We start from the raw sequence: 13,684 nt of genomic DNA, 5'->3' as shown, positions 1-13,684 counted from the left end.
TCCTGGGTATGTAAACCTGTTGTATCCAATGTCTGAAATCTCTTGAATCTGCACACCAGTTTTTCTGGATGAAGCTGCCCCAAAGACTTTCACTCAAAAACAATTCCACTATAGATAGAAATGTTAGTAAAAAAAATCTCCCTAAAAAGTATTAAGGGATTTCTATGAGCCAAAAAATAGTTTCAAATAAAATTTCATTAAAGTACACTTTTTATTATGCTCCTTGGCCCTTCTCCATAGGAAGAATGGCAATGTCTGCAACTAATGGGGTCTAGTCTTTCCAGCTCATGTTTCGTACATGGAAATGGGCCAGTCACAGAAGTGTGTGTCCATTCAAGGCATTCTAAGGAGTGATGCCAAGTATCAGTGTATCATGAACAGCTGAATTCTTTTCATAACACAACCTATTTCATTGTCCCCTTCCTCTTTGGGGTTTCCTTAATGGAAGCTAACAGCTTTTGGAAGGCCATCTGGTCCATTTTCTTCCTACTCTAAACCCTTCTCATTGAGTCAATATGACTAGAAGGCAGATAACACAAGTATGAAAAATCCACAGGTTGTTCATCTTATCACTGCTTGATAGACGAGAGCTGTGTGACTCCACTGCCTTCAGAAAAAGCACATTTATAGAAAAAAACCACAAAACTTCTTTGTTTCAGGAATAGAGCACTGCTAAGTGCTAGAATTTCAAGAAAAAGTAAAAACAATCCTTGCCTACAAGTTGTTTACTTTCTAATGCAGGAGACAACATGAACATAAATTGGGACAAAGAAGATGCCTAGAGAGCGGAAGAGAGAAATAGAAGATGCTACTAGCTGGGGATGGAGGAGACCTCTTTTAGGAAGTGACCTCGGACCTGGAGCTTAAAGGAAGCCAAAGACTCTGAGGGGGTAAAGGTGAGGAGAATGGAGATAGTTTTTATAGACGGGTGTATGAGATTACAGGTAGATCATAATAATTTGGGCTGTAGAGTGCTTGAAATTGAGAAGTGTGCAAAACAAAGTAGGAAAAGACTAGATCATGAAGAACTTGAAAAGTCCTGCAAAAGACTTTTGATAACTCCATCTTGGGAGTAATGGGGAGTTTCTGTAGTTTGTACAGATGTGGTGAGCCTTACACTTTAGGAGAAAAATTTTGGCAGTAGTATAGTAGAAATGGGGGATGAGGAAACCAATTAGAAGGCTATTGCAACTACTGAGAGGAAAGGCGCTGAAACCAGAACTACTATAGTGGCTGTCAGGATGCTTGCTGGGGGACATAAAGAACTAAAGTAAAAAACATTAAACATTTAATTTATTTTTTGCTGCATTTTAAATTCTGAACAGTCTCCCTCAGTTTCCCCACTCTATATTAGAGAAGGCATCATAACAGCAAAAATATATATAAAGATAAAAACTATATCATGCATTCTTCCATTTGTTTATTCGTCAAACAACATTACTGTTGCTGTATGCAAAACCCTTTTGGTTCTGCTCATTTTGTTTGTCATTATTTCATGCAGATCTTTCCATGTTTTTCTTTTTCTCAAACCAACCTCATCAGCATTTCTTACCATGCAGTTGCATTCCAATATAGACGTATGCCAAAACTTGTTGAGCCATTCCCCAACTGATGGGTATCGGCTCAGTGTCCAGTTCTTGTCACCACTGAGAGTTGCTGTTAATATTTTAGGACACAGAGGTTCTGTTCTTTCCCTCTGATCACCTTGAGAAACAAACCCAATAGCGGTGTTGCTGAGTCCAAGGATATACAATTTTAGAATTACTTGGGCATCATTCCAGATTGTTCTCCGAAGCGGTTGGATCAGTTCACAATTCTCCCCAAAGTGCATTAGTGTCCCCATTTTTCCACATCCCCATCAACATGTTTAAGGGGATTTCCTATCCTTTGCAATTATGGTTTACAATTGGGGAGTGGCCACTGCAGATGACATGGGGGTTCCTGTGCACATTGAACAAAGAGTGATACTGTGAATGCAACTGTTTTTGCACTGTCCAGTCCTGCTGCTGGGGTTGCAGTGGTGGCTTCACTCCTCCATTAAAGGAGAGGCATGTCTCTCGGACCCTTGCATTCCCTGAAGGGCTCAGGAAGAGACACGCTGGCTAAAGACTCCCTGCACACAAACCTGGAGAAGGCATAAGGTTGCAGTTGAATTAATGGTATCCCATTTGGGGAGAAGCCAAAGTGATGGCAGTAGGAAATGCCATGTCCTGAGGAAGCAGCCTGAGTGGTTGGAGTTGTATTCCTTTCTATGGAGCAGTCCTGATTGCTCTTAGTGGTAATGACTCATGCCACTGTTGTGGGGGGACTTCTGGGGTTCAGGAAGGATAACTTTTGTGAGGATGTAAGACTCTGAAATTTAGTTTAAATATAAAAAAGAGAAATTTATTCATTTACAAGCTAATGTTGAATCTGGCAGGGAGGACAGCCCCTAGACGAATAGCAAGGGTGGAAAAGCTGTTCTCCCAAAGGACATGATTTCTGGGGTCTTTATACTCTTTACAACAAGGGAGATGAGACTTTGTGCTACGCTCAAGATGTGACTTTTTTTTTAATTGAAAAAATTTAATTAATTAATTTAAGATTTTTTCCATGGCTAAATAATTTATGTTCTTTCCCTTCCCTCTTCCTCTTCCCCTCCCCCATATCCAACACACAATTCCACTGGGTTTTACATGTGTCATTGATCAAGCCCCATTTCTATATTATTATTTGCACTAGAGTGATCATTTAGAGTCCACATCCCCAATCATATCCCCATCGACACATGTGATCAAGTAGTTGTTTTTCTTCAGCATTTCTGCTCCCACAGTTCTTCCTCTGCATGTGGATAATGTTCTTTCTCATAAGTCCCTTAGAATTGTCCTGGCTCATTGCATGGCTGCTAGTAGAGAAGTCCATTACATTCAATTGTGCCATAGTGTATCAGTCTCTGTGTATAATGTTCTCCTGGTTCTGCTCCTCTCACTCTGCATCACTTCCTGGAGGTTGTTCCAGTTCACATGGAATTCCTCCAGTTCATTATTCCTTTCATCACAATAGTATTCCATCACCAGCATATACCACAATGTGTTCAGCCATTCCCCAATTGAAGGGTATCCCTTCATTTTCCAATTTTTTTGCCACCACAAAGAGTGCAGCTATGAATATTTTTGAACAAGTCTTTTTCCTTATGATCTCTTTGGGGTACAAACCCAGCAGTGCTATGGCTGGATCAAAGGGCAGACAGTCTTTTAGCACCCTTTGGGCATAGTTCCAAATTGCCATTCAGAATGGTTGGATCAGTTCACAACTCCACCAGCAATGCATTAATGTCCCGACTTTGCCACATCCCCTCCAACATTTATTCCTCCTCTTTGCTGTCATTTTAGACAATCTGCTAGGGATGAGGTGGTACCTCAGAGTTGTTTTGCTTTGCATTTCTCTAATTATAAGTTATTTAGAGCACTTTTTCATGTGCTTATTGATAGTTTTGATTTCTTTATCTGAAAATTGCCTATTCATATCCCTTGTCCATTTATCAATTGGGGAATGGCTTGATTTTTTTGTACATTTGATTTAGCTCCTCATATATTTGAGTAATTAGACTTTTGTCGGAGGTTTCTGTCCCAATTTGTTTCTTCTCTTCTAATTTTGGTTGCATTGGTTTTGGTTGTACAAAAGCTTTTTCATTTAATGTAATCAAAATTATTTTACATTTTGCAATTTTTTCTAACTCTTTCTTGGTCTTAAAATCTTTCCTTTCCCAAAGATATGACAAATATACTATTCTGTGTTCACCTAATTGCTTATAGTTTCCTTCTCTATATTCAAGTCATTCATCCATTCTGAGTTTATCTTGGCGTAGGATGTTAGATGTTGATCCAAACCTTATCTCTCCCATACTGTTTTCCAATTTTCCCAGCAGTTTTTGTCAAATAGTGGATTTTTGTCTCCAAAGCTGGGATCTTTCGGTTTATCATAGACTGTTTTGCTGAGTTCACTTACCCCATGTCTATTCCACTGATCCTCCCTTTTATGTCTCTTAGCCAGTACCATATTGTTTTGATAAACACTGCTTTATAGAACAGTTTAAGATCTGGTGTTGCTAGGCCACCTTCCTTCACATTTTTTTCAATATTTCTCTTGATATTCTTGACATTTTGTTCTTCCAAATGAACTTTGTTATAGTTTTTTTTTTCTAATTTGGTAAAAAAAAGTTCTTTGGTAGTTTGATAGTGATGGCACTAAATAAGTAAATTAATTTGGGTAGGATGGTCATTTTTATTATGTTAGTTCATCCTACCCATAAGCAATTAATATTTTTCCATTAAGATGTGACTTTAGAGTGCTATGCACTGAGGTATGGGAGGGAGAGGTTTGCCTGAAGACATAAGGGGTGACCCTCATAGTTTAGGGGACATAACAGGTACATGTCTTATATACAATCTAATGGTATCAAGGCATAGCCTGGAGATGTATGTCTCTGTCCATCTTGAATCTAAAGGACAGTCCAAGGAGAACAATCCTTTCAGAGCCTTATAGGAGTTATCAGATGTTCTTGGGTTAGGAGTCACAAGGCTAGAAGGGAGCAAGGAATTTCCCTGCTTATAGTTTGCCTGAAACACTTCTATGGTTTTGGGGTTACAATGCCAAGCCACCAAGAGAGATCATGTTCAGGCAGGTCCTCTTAGGGCATTTGGCTCAGATGAATTTCCCTGATGCATTCGTTTCTTTGAGCTGGGATGCCTGCTTTTGATTTTGTTCCAGTGACTTAGGTCCTGGATTCTCAAACCCAAACCACGTTCTATCTTCCTCAATATTGGGATTCTTATCAACTATTTTTCAGATTCCATATCCTGATATAGGAGGAAGGAGAACTTTCTGAGAAGACCAAGTTGCTCTTTGCTAAATACTGTCCTTGTTTCCTTCTTAATGAGACAGAAACTTGTTTAAAAGGAGACATCCTATACTTTGCTGTTGTAGTTGGCTGAGAAATTTCAGAATATGAGGGTCCTGTTCCTATTACTGCTCCTCATCCCCCACTGCCAGCCTCCATCTCTTTGAGTCATCGCCATCGTCATTTTTTCCAAGGAAGGACTGGAGAGGACATTCCTGTTCTTTTAATAAGCTTGAGTCTATGCTATGGGAAGGCAGTGGCATGTCCTGGGTGGTGATCTAAGGAAACTGAGCCAGACCACAGGATGGTTAACAGTTGCTTCAGTTGTAAAATTCACAGCTTGCAGCAGTAATAGAGACCCAGGACTCAGTGCTGATAAGATAAGAAGGAAGCAGCCTTAGGGCGATTGCATACACCCTCAGAGCTGATGGAAGGAGGTTACTTCAGAGGCAGGCTGACCTAACCTTTTAAATATTTATGCTTAGGATAGACACCTATCCTTAGAATCATTCTGGACTTCTTCCTCAGGAAGAAATAAGATAAAAAAAGTATATATATATATATATATATGTATATATATATGTATATATATATATATGTATACATATGTATACATATATATATATACACACACACATACACACACATATAAAAGAAGAAATAAGAAACAAGACAGAAGGTGGTTCTGACCACATCAGGCCTTTTGAAATAGTCATGTGCAGAGATCCATGAATATCTGAACCTCCATCAGAATCCTACTCAAACTCATCATTCTCAGGCCAACAGATATAGCTTCAAGAAAACAATGAATTGTTAAGCACCTCTGCCAGGGGATATCCCCAGTTCCCAAGTGTATGTAAACTCATAGACTATCCCTCCTTTTCTCTCTCTGAAATTATAGGGCACCCCACCTTCTGTAGAGCAGCAGAAATTCCCAGTCATTAGATGATGGTCAGTTTTCCACAGACCTGGTGTTTCAGGGTGATCAAAGAAAATAACTATAATAGAGCTCTATTGGAGACTGATAGAGATTTGATAGAATAGGGGGTCATGATATTCCCTGCACCCCCAAAATTATTCTTAATGGAAATGATCTCTTAGCTAGCTGAGATGAGGGGGATCTTTGATAAGGCAAATTTTATTGGTGTATCTAGTGTAAGCCTGCCTCATTTATCACTTAGTTGACTTACTCTGATATATATCAGATTTAGCACTTCACTGATGGAGGGATAGTCTAATCATGAATTAAAATAGCAGTCTCTGAAATGCTTTTTTTTTCCCCCCCATTCGGGAAGCTAGGTAGTATAGCAGATAGAACACCAGGCTTGGAGTCAGGAAGGCTTATATTCCTGTGCTCAAATATGACCTCTGTAAGAATTAAATTTTAATGGTTTGACTAAAATATATGAAAATTATAAATAATTATGTGATCAAAGTATTATTGCGCAAAGTTGACGTTAATTTAATAGCTTTCATTTACAAAAGAGGTAGACAGAGTGAAAGCAGAGAAATACAAAAGGGTAGAGAAGACATTAGCCTATCTAAATAAATAATGCTATAATACTCAATTCATTCAGGACTTGTTGACCTTCAACAGGAATCAAACTTTCTCCAGAAAACAGGAAGGGAAAGCCAGCTATCCATTCACCCTCCAAGAGACAGGTCAAGACAATGACTTGAGCTGAAGGTGACTGCTGAGGTAGACTTTCTTCCTTGTGCAGACCTTCTTGAAGCTGACTTCCTTCTTGAAGTCTATCTCTTTCTTCAAGTTAACTTCCTTCTTGGAGTCTACGTTTTTTTTTTTAGCCCCAGAAATTCAGGGTCTTTTATAGTGGCTTCTTGTTTCTTCCTCTTTTCACAAGGGCCAATCACAGCTTCCAAATGGTGCAGCACTGCCCATGGGGGCAGTGTCTGTGGGATTCACTTCTCACCTTTTGGAAAGGTGAATACTCATCAAAAGAGTTCACAGATTCCTGGCTTTCTGAGGTGTGAATTTTCATTTCCTGGCTGATTGATCTGAAAGGGTGGCGAGCTCCTCCACCTAGTGCTAAGTAGGGTGTTCTTCAAGCTTTTGTTGATTTGATTCAAAAGCGGACAAAGGAGAGTTAATCTTATTTTCACAGTCTAGTGAGAGTACTTAAGTAGGGGTACTTAAGTTATTGGTAACCAAAGTGTTAACTCAAAATAGACAAAAGGAATAAAAAATTCCCTTTTACACCCCAGACACTAATTAGGTGTATGACCTTGGGCAAGTAGCTGTACTCTGTTTACCTTGGTTTCCTTATCTGTAAAATGAGGTAGAGAAAGAAATGACAAACCACTCCAGGATCTTTGCCAAGGAAACTCCAAGTGGGGTGATGAAGTCAGATATGACTGAAATAAATGAATAGCAACTTTTCATTTGGATTGTCCTTCCATTAAAGTCTTTCTCATTACCATTAACTTTCCTTAGGTGCCTATGGATTCATTGGCAAGGATTTTCATTGGACTGTTTGGTTCATTCAGGACAAGAACAAGTGGATGCTTTCCTTTTTTAAAGTTTAAAAATTTATTGGTTTGTTACATTGTACATATACATATACACACACATAATTGGCTTGCTATGTTTCTACTTTATAAGTTATTTCTCTGTAGGTAGACATACACAAGTCATTCTTCAAATAATATTTCTGTCATATATAATATGCTCTTGGTTCTGCTTTGTTCACTTTCATGTAGGTCTTTTTGTGTGCCAGTTTTAAGTTAATCTGGTCATTGTTTATGTGGCAGTAGTATTCCTTCACAATGATATGCCACAATTTGTTGAGTCATTCCCCAAATGATAGACATCCCCTCAATGTCCATGACCCTGCCACCATAGAGATGCTATAAATATTTCAGACTTTAGAAGTTGTTTTCTTTTTCCCCTGTTCATTCTAGGAAATAAACCTAATAATGATATTGCTGGGTCAAAAGGTATACACAGTTTAGAACTCTTTGGGAACTGCTCTCCAAAATGATTGGATCACTTCACAGTTCACATTTGGCATTCTTCCCTTTTATGATTTTTAGTCAATTTGATAGGTATGAGATGATATCTTAGAGGTGTTTTGATTTGCATTTCTCTAATCAATAATCATCCAGAATAGTTTTCCATGTAATTATATCCAAAACACTCTTCATATCTTCTAACCATTTATCAATTGGGGAATGGCTCATGTTCTTATAAGTTTGACAAAATTCTCCACATATTTTAGATGTGAGGCCTCTAAGAAACTTTCTATAAAATTTTCTCCCAATTTTCTCCTTTCCTTCTGAATTTGGCTACATTCGTTTTTATATTTCTTAGTATGAATGTCCTCTTGGTATCCTCCCTTATCCCCTTGTCTCCCTCTAATATTCTCTTCCTTATCTTATCCACTTGTGCTTTTTTCTTAATCTATACATCCTTCTAAAATATTCTCCTACCTTTATTTCTCACCCACTCATCTTATGAGTTAAGAAAGATCTTTACTCCTCTAAATGTATATTTTATTTCCTCTTTTACTCATATTGGATGAGACTAATGTATTCATTACAAGCCTCCATTCTCACCTCCTAATCAGAATACATTTCTTACATTTGTGCCTCTTTTACATGATAATCATTTCATTTTATCCTTCCCATCTAATTTTATTTTTTTTCTGATTCATTCCCTCATATTCAAGTTGACCTCAAAGCTTCTGTCTATATATGTTCTTTCAAGCTTCTCAATGATATTCTCTTTTTTTTTGAAAATTTTATTTAATTAGACGATGTAGAATATTTTTCCATGGTTACAAGATTTATGTTCTTTCCCTTCCCTTTCCCCCAACCCCCTCTGGTAGCCGATGTGCAATTCCACTGGGTTTAACATGTGTCATTGATCAAGACCTATTTCCATATTATTGATATTTGCACTAGGGTGATCTTTTAGAGTCTATATCCCCATCAACCCATGTGATCAAGCAGCTGTTTTTCATTTGTGCTCCTGTTCCCACAGTTCTTTCTCTGGATGTGGATAGCATCCCTTCTCATAAGTCCCTCAGGATTGTCCTGGATTACTGCATTGCCACTAATGGAGAAGTCCATTATATTAGATTGTACCACAGTGTATCCGTCTCTGTGTACAATGTTCTCCTGATTCTGCTCCTCTCACTCTGCATCCATTCCTGGAGGTTGGTCCAGTTCATATGGAATCCCTCCAGTTTATTATTCCTTTGAGCACAATAGTATTCTATCACCAGCATATATGACAATTTGTTCAGCCATTCCTGAATCCAAGGGCATCCTCTCTCAATGATATCATTCTTAAGTTTTATATATACACCATTTTCCCATGTGAGAAGTTGCTGGGGGCCATCAGTCCACAAGGCCTTGACAGAGTCATGCATGGTAGCTGGGGAGACCACAGAGTGGTCCTTGGTGAGATGTGACTGCCCACTCTATCCCTTTTACATGACCTTTCATCAATGTCTCTTATCTATGAATTGACATGATTATTATTCCCCAAAAGAAATAATGCAAGAGCAAAACACATGTACCCTAATTCCCTAAAACATCACCAAAAGATCAGACCCTCAAACCCAATCCCAAAAAGACTATCATGGGTTAACTTTTACTTAGGTACATAATTCCCAGCAAAACCACAGCTACAGGCCAAGCCCAAAACTTTCTCATGAAGGCAGCACACAAATCAATCATAGAGGCCCATTCAATAGGTACAGGTACAGTACAGGTACACTAAGCTTCAATATGCCTCAGTGACTCAATTACACAAATCAGTAACTCAAACTCCCTACTAAGCCACCTGTGATGAAATCATTTATCTTGTATTCTGTCTGTAATCACAATCCAAAATATAGAATGTTAATTAAGTGATTTGATAAAAGTTAATGTATCACTTTTCCAATTACCTTTCTTTGATTTTGTATACCTGCATGCCAAGAATATGGATATAAAAATAAATCCCAAGCCTGGGAATGTCGGAGCAGCTCGGAGATGCAAAGCAGTCCCATGGCTGTAATGATTAAGCTGTCTTCTGTTTGTTATTTATTTTGATTGATCCTTTGCCACCAGTCGGGAACCCTGGAGTGGGGAGTGGGGCCAGACCCTGACCAGGGCAAGAAGTAAACAGTTTGACCTTATTAAATCCGTTATCACTTGTCTTTCATGTTTATCTTGTTACTTCTTGTTATAGATGAACTTTTCAAATAACGTTTCTAAGGAATTAAAATTTAGGGGTTTGACTAAATATATGAGAATTCTAAGACAATACTAAGATCACCAATGTGAAAATATTTTAGTTCAAGTCGAATTGACTTTCTCTGTGGAGTAGTGCCAACAAGGGGCTTAGGAGCCATCCCCACTTGAAGAGTGGACCCTTCAGCTCCATGAGGAGTCCTGAATGGGGTGAACAGGACTGTGTTTGGTGTCTGGATGATCTGTTGTTGTGGAGTCGCACCAGAGAAGTCACTCTCATGCAATGATGTATTAAGACCCCCTTCAATGGGGTGTCAACGTTGGTAAGAGCCAGTAAGTTCTGTGCTTCCTTCAAGATTCCATCTTGGGCTTCTGGAACTTTGGGTGTCCTCAGGGCGATGCTCTAGTGTTGGTGATGCGGTACTCAGACAAAAGGGTGCTGGAAACAGAATTCTCTCTGCCTGATTCCTCCTGTATGGCAGGCAATTTCACTTGCTGGAACAACTTTCACCACTCCCTGAAATCTGAGATGCAGGAAATACTAACTTGCTTCTTTTTGGTAAATCCGGATATCCTGGGGGTTGAAGAATAGCTGGTGGTGAATCCGCCTCCCTTTTACTTTCCTAATGCTGTTTGTCTTTCTTCCTAGCTCTGCTTTCCTTTTCGGATCTTAACTCCCCCTCCAGTTCTTCTAGTCTTAGCTGGCTAAAGTCAGCATCCAGTGTGGGATAACTTGCTTCCAAAGTGTCGTAAAAACCCGGCGCGGGCTTTTTTTCCAATGGAATTTCTGCATTATAGGCTATTCCTCGCTCCCTTTGGCTCTTCTGAAGGTCTATGCCAGCTGCTCGAAGTTGTCTCCTCTTCTGGAGGGCAGCAAGACGCCTGGCTTCTTCCAGCTGTTTCTCTCCTGCTTTGCTCTTGGCCTTCTTTCCCTGTGTGTTTGCCAGCCCGGCTCTTGCTTCGGAGAGCATTTCAAGATCCTCCTCTTCCATCTCAACGGGATCAGGCCTGGCTGGTTTGCTTTCGGGATTTGGGTCAATCTCTGCGGGGTTCAGTTTCCGTGGATCATCCGCTGTCTCTTCTTCACTGTCTCTTTGGGCAGCTTTAGCCAGGAGAAGTTGCAAGCGCTGTGCAGCCTTCCTGCCAATGACCGGGGCCAGGGTTCTCCACTGGGTCGGCATCAAGCTGGCCCGGTGCAGAAGCTTCTCTTCTTCCGCCGCTTTGAGAACGTCCCCCTCCGTGTTCCTCCACAGCCCTCCTTTGCTCCTGATCTGAGGCATCCCGGCAGAGGGTGAGTGAGCGATTGGACAATCAGCCGAGGCCAACCGGCGAACGCCGACTGGTTGAAGGTCCCAGCCCAAAGCGCCAAACCCCAAGCCGGCCCTTCTTCCCAGCACGAAGCTCGGCTTCAGAGTGCTCTGCGCAGGTGGCGAGTGAGAGTAGAGACGGCCACGTCTGGGACTCCCATTCTTACAATCGGGGGAGGGGACGACAAGGGGGAGGGGCTTGTCCAGGATAAAGGATCCGAGGAAAGTGTGAATTCGATCAGTGGAGGGAGTTCACACCTTGGAGTGGAGATCTAGACCTGGGACACCACGCTGAAGAAAAGAAGGAAAACGCCGTGCGTGTGTGTGTGTGTGTGTGTGTGTGTGTGTGTGTGTGTGTGTGTGTGCGCGCGCGCCTCCTCACACTCCTCCAGGCTGCTTCTTAGGGTCGGAGGAAGAAGGCAGTTCTCATAGCATCCAGCCGTCACACACAGATCTGAGAGAATTTATCCTCCTTCAGTCCTATTTATTCTCAGAATCATTGTTATTCTGGGGCTGACACTTAGTTTGATGGAAACAAGGAACCCCTCAGCCCCTGTGCCTGGGGGTATCCTTAGTTCTCCAGAGTGTGTAAGCTCCCATTCTATCCCTGCTTTCTCTCTGAAGCTCTAGCGGACCCGCCTTCTGTAGACCAGCAGAATTTGCCATAATTAGATGACGGTCAGGCTGTCCGGATACCTGGTGTCTCGGGCCGATCTAAGCAGATATCTATCATGGAGCTCTGTTGGAGGCTAAAAGAGATTAGAAGGAATAGCCAAACGCGCGCACGCACACATACACACTCATTCCTAATGGAAATGATCTCTAAGCTAGCTAAGGGTCAGAAACTAGATATGAAAACACTACAGAGCCTGACAGACACCAGAAGGGTGTTCCTGCAGGGTAGAAGCCAAGTCTCCATCCTGTCATTCCAAGGCTGGATAGTTTCTTACTGTGACAAGCCAATATTTAAATCCAATATTCTGTTTGAAGAGAGGAAGAGGGTCATCGCATCCATCCCTGGTGCTTCTGGGGAGATGTGCCCTGTTTGAACTACTCTGCCTCTTGGGGATGTAGGAGAGGGGAAGAGCATTTCCCCAGAGGTGGTCATCCCAGGAGAGGATTCTTAACAAGGAAGGACATCATAATTCATTCCTTTCTCCTAAGGTGCTCCCTGTGGAGGGGGGTGCTCTTGGAAGCCTTTTGGTCCCTGTTAGAAAGGAAGGATGTGCCTTCCACAACATACCCAGAGCAGGGGACTTTGGGCAGTTTGGTACTATTTTCCACCCAATACTCTTCCACAGCATTTCATCTTGGGTAGCTCATCGTGGCATAGCCTTATAACTGAAGACAGTACAGTTTTCAAGAAGGCAAATGAGATCACTCAGACCTGCTTGGCTGGCCAGGACACTTCAAGCAGCTGTTGAAGACTGGCCAGGGTTCCCCAGCCAGGGGGCTTTCCAGCATATTATGAAGATGATGACAGGGACCTGGTTACTTTTTCAAGGGGTGAGGATCTAGATATGGCAATGCCCTCCATTAAATCTGACAGTCTGCATTTACATTATTTTTCATGTAGCCTTGGTGACTCTCAGAAAGAAATTTGTTCTCAAAAGGTCTCCCAAAATAGGCCCTTATTTGAGTTTAATAAATTTCTAACAGGACCTTGTAAAGGTCCAATTTAAAGTAATTTCTAACCCACAAGTCTGTAGGACAGAATGCAGTGATATTTCACTTACCCATTTGCAGCCAAGACTACAGGAAGCTGCCATACTTTAAGAAGAAAAGGAACTAGAATTTTATTTTGATAGGGAAGTGTCATTCCCTGGTCTGATTTTTGTCATTCTCAGGGATAGCGGGAGCCAGGATGATGGTCAAATTTTGGTACTTGTATGAGTACTTCACAAAGGGTGTAGATACAAGGAAGTTCTATGACTTAACATATGTCAAGTGAGTCTCACACTAGTTTTTCCTATATGCTCTTTTTGGCACTACTCACGTTAAGTCTGTGCTCCTTGTTTTATCCCATTCCCTAGAATCAGACACAAACATTAATCATAGTCCCATAACACTTTATGAACAAATGGCAGGTTCCCATAATTTAAAGCTTTTTGGGTATATATTGATATTATAGTAAGTACATATATTAAACTTATATTAATGCAGAAAAATAATATTAATTATATCTTCCTTTACTACAAGAAGTGAGAAAAAAAGGGAAAAAATCAAAGTATTCTAATCAAAATAAAAGGAAAGCAATAATAAAAACAAGGGGAAAATCAGGAATTCAATGTGTTCTCAA

At 40.6% G+C, this 13,684-nt stretch overlaps 1 pseudogene; it reads right to left on the bottom strand.

Moving 5' to 3' along the window:
* Positions 1-9,447: 9,447 nt before the first annotated feature.
* LOC100032380 (cell division cycle 5-like protein) lies at positions 9,448-11,407 on the bottom strand (annotated as a pseudogene).
* Positions 11,408-13,684: the final 2,277 nt, after the last annotated feature.

Source organism: Monodelphis domestica, chromosome 2, assembly GCF_027887165.1.
Source record: "Monodelphis domestica isolate mMonDom1 chromosome 2, mMonDom1.pri, whole genome shotgun sequence".
In the NCBI taxonomy this organism is placed as follows: Eukaryota; Metazoa; Chordata; class Mammalia; order Didelphimorphia; family Didelphidae; genus Monodelphis; species Monodelphis domestica.
This window is presented reverse-complemented; position numbering and strand designations above follow the sequence as displayed.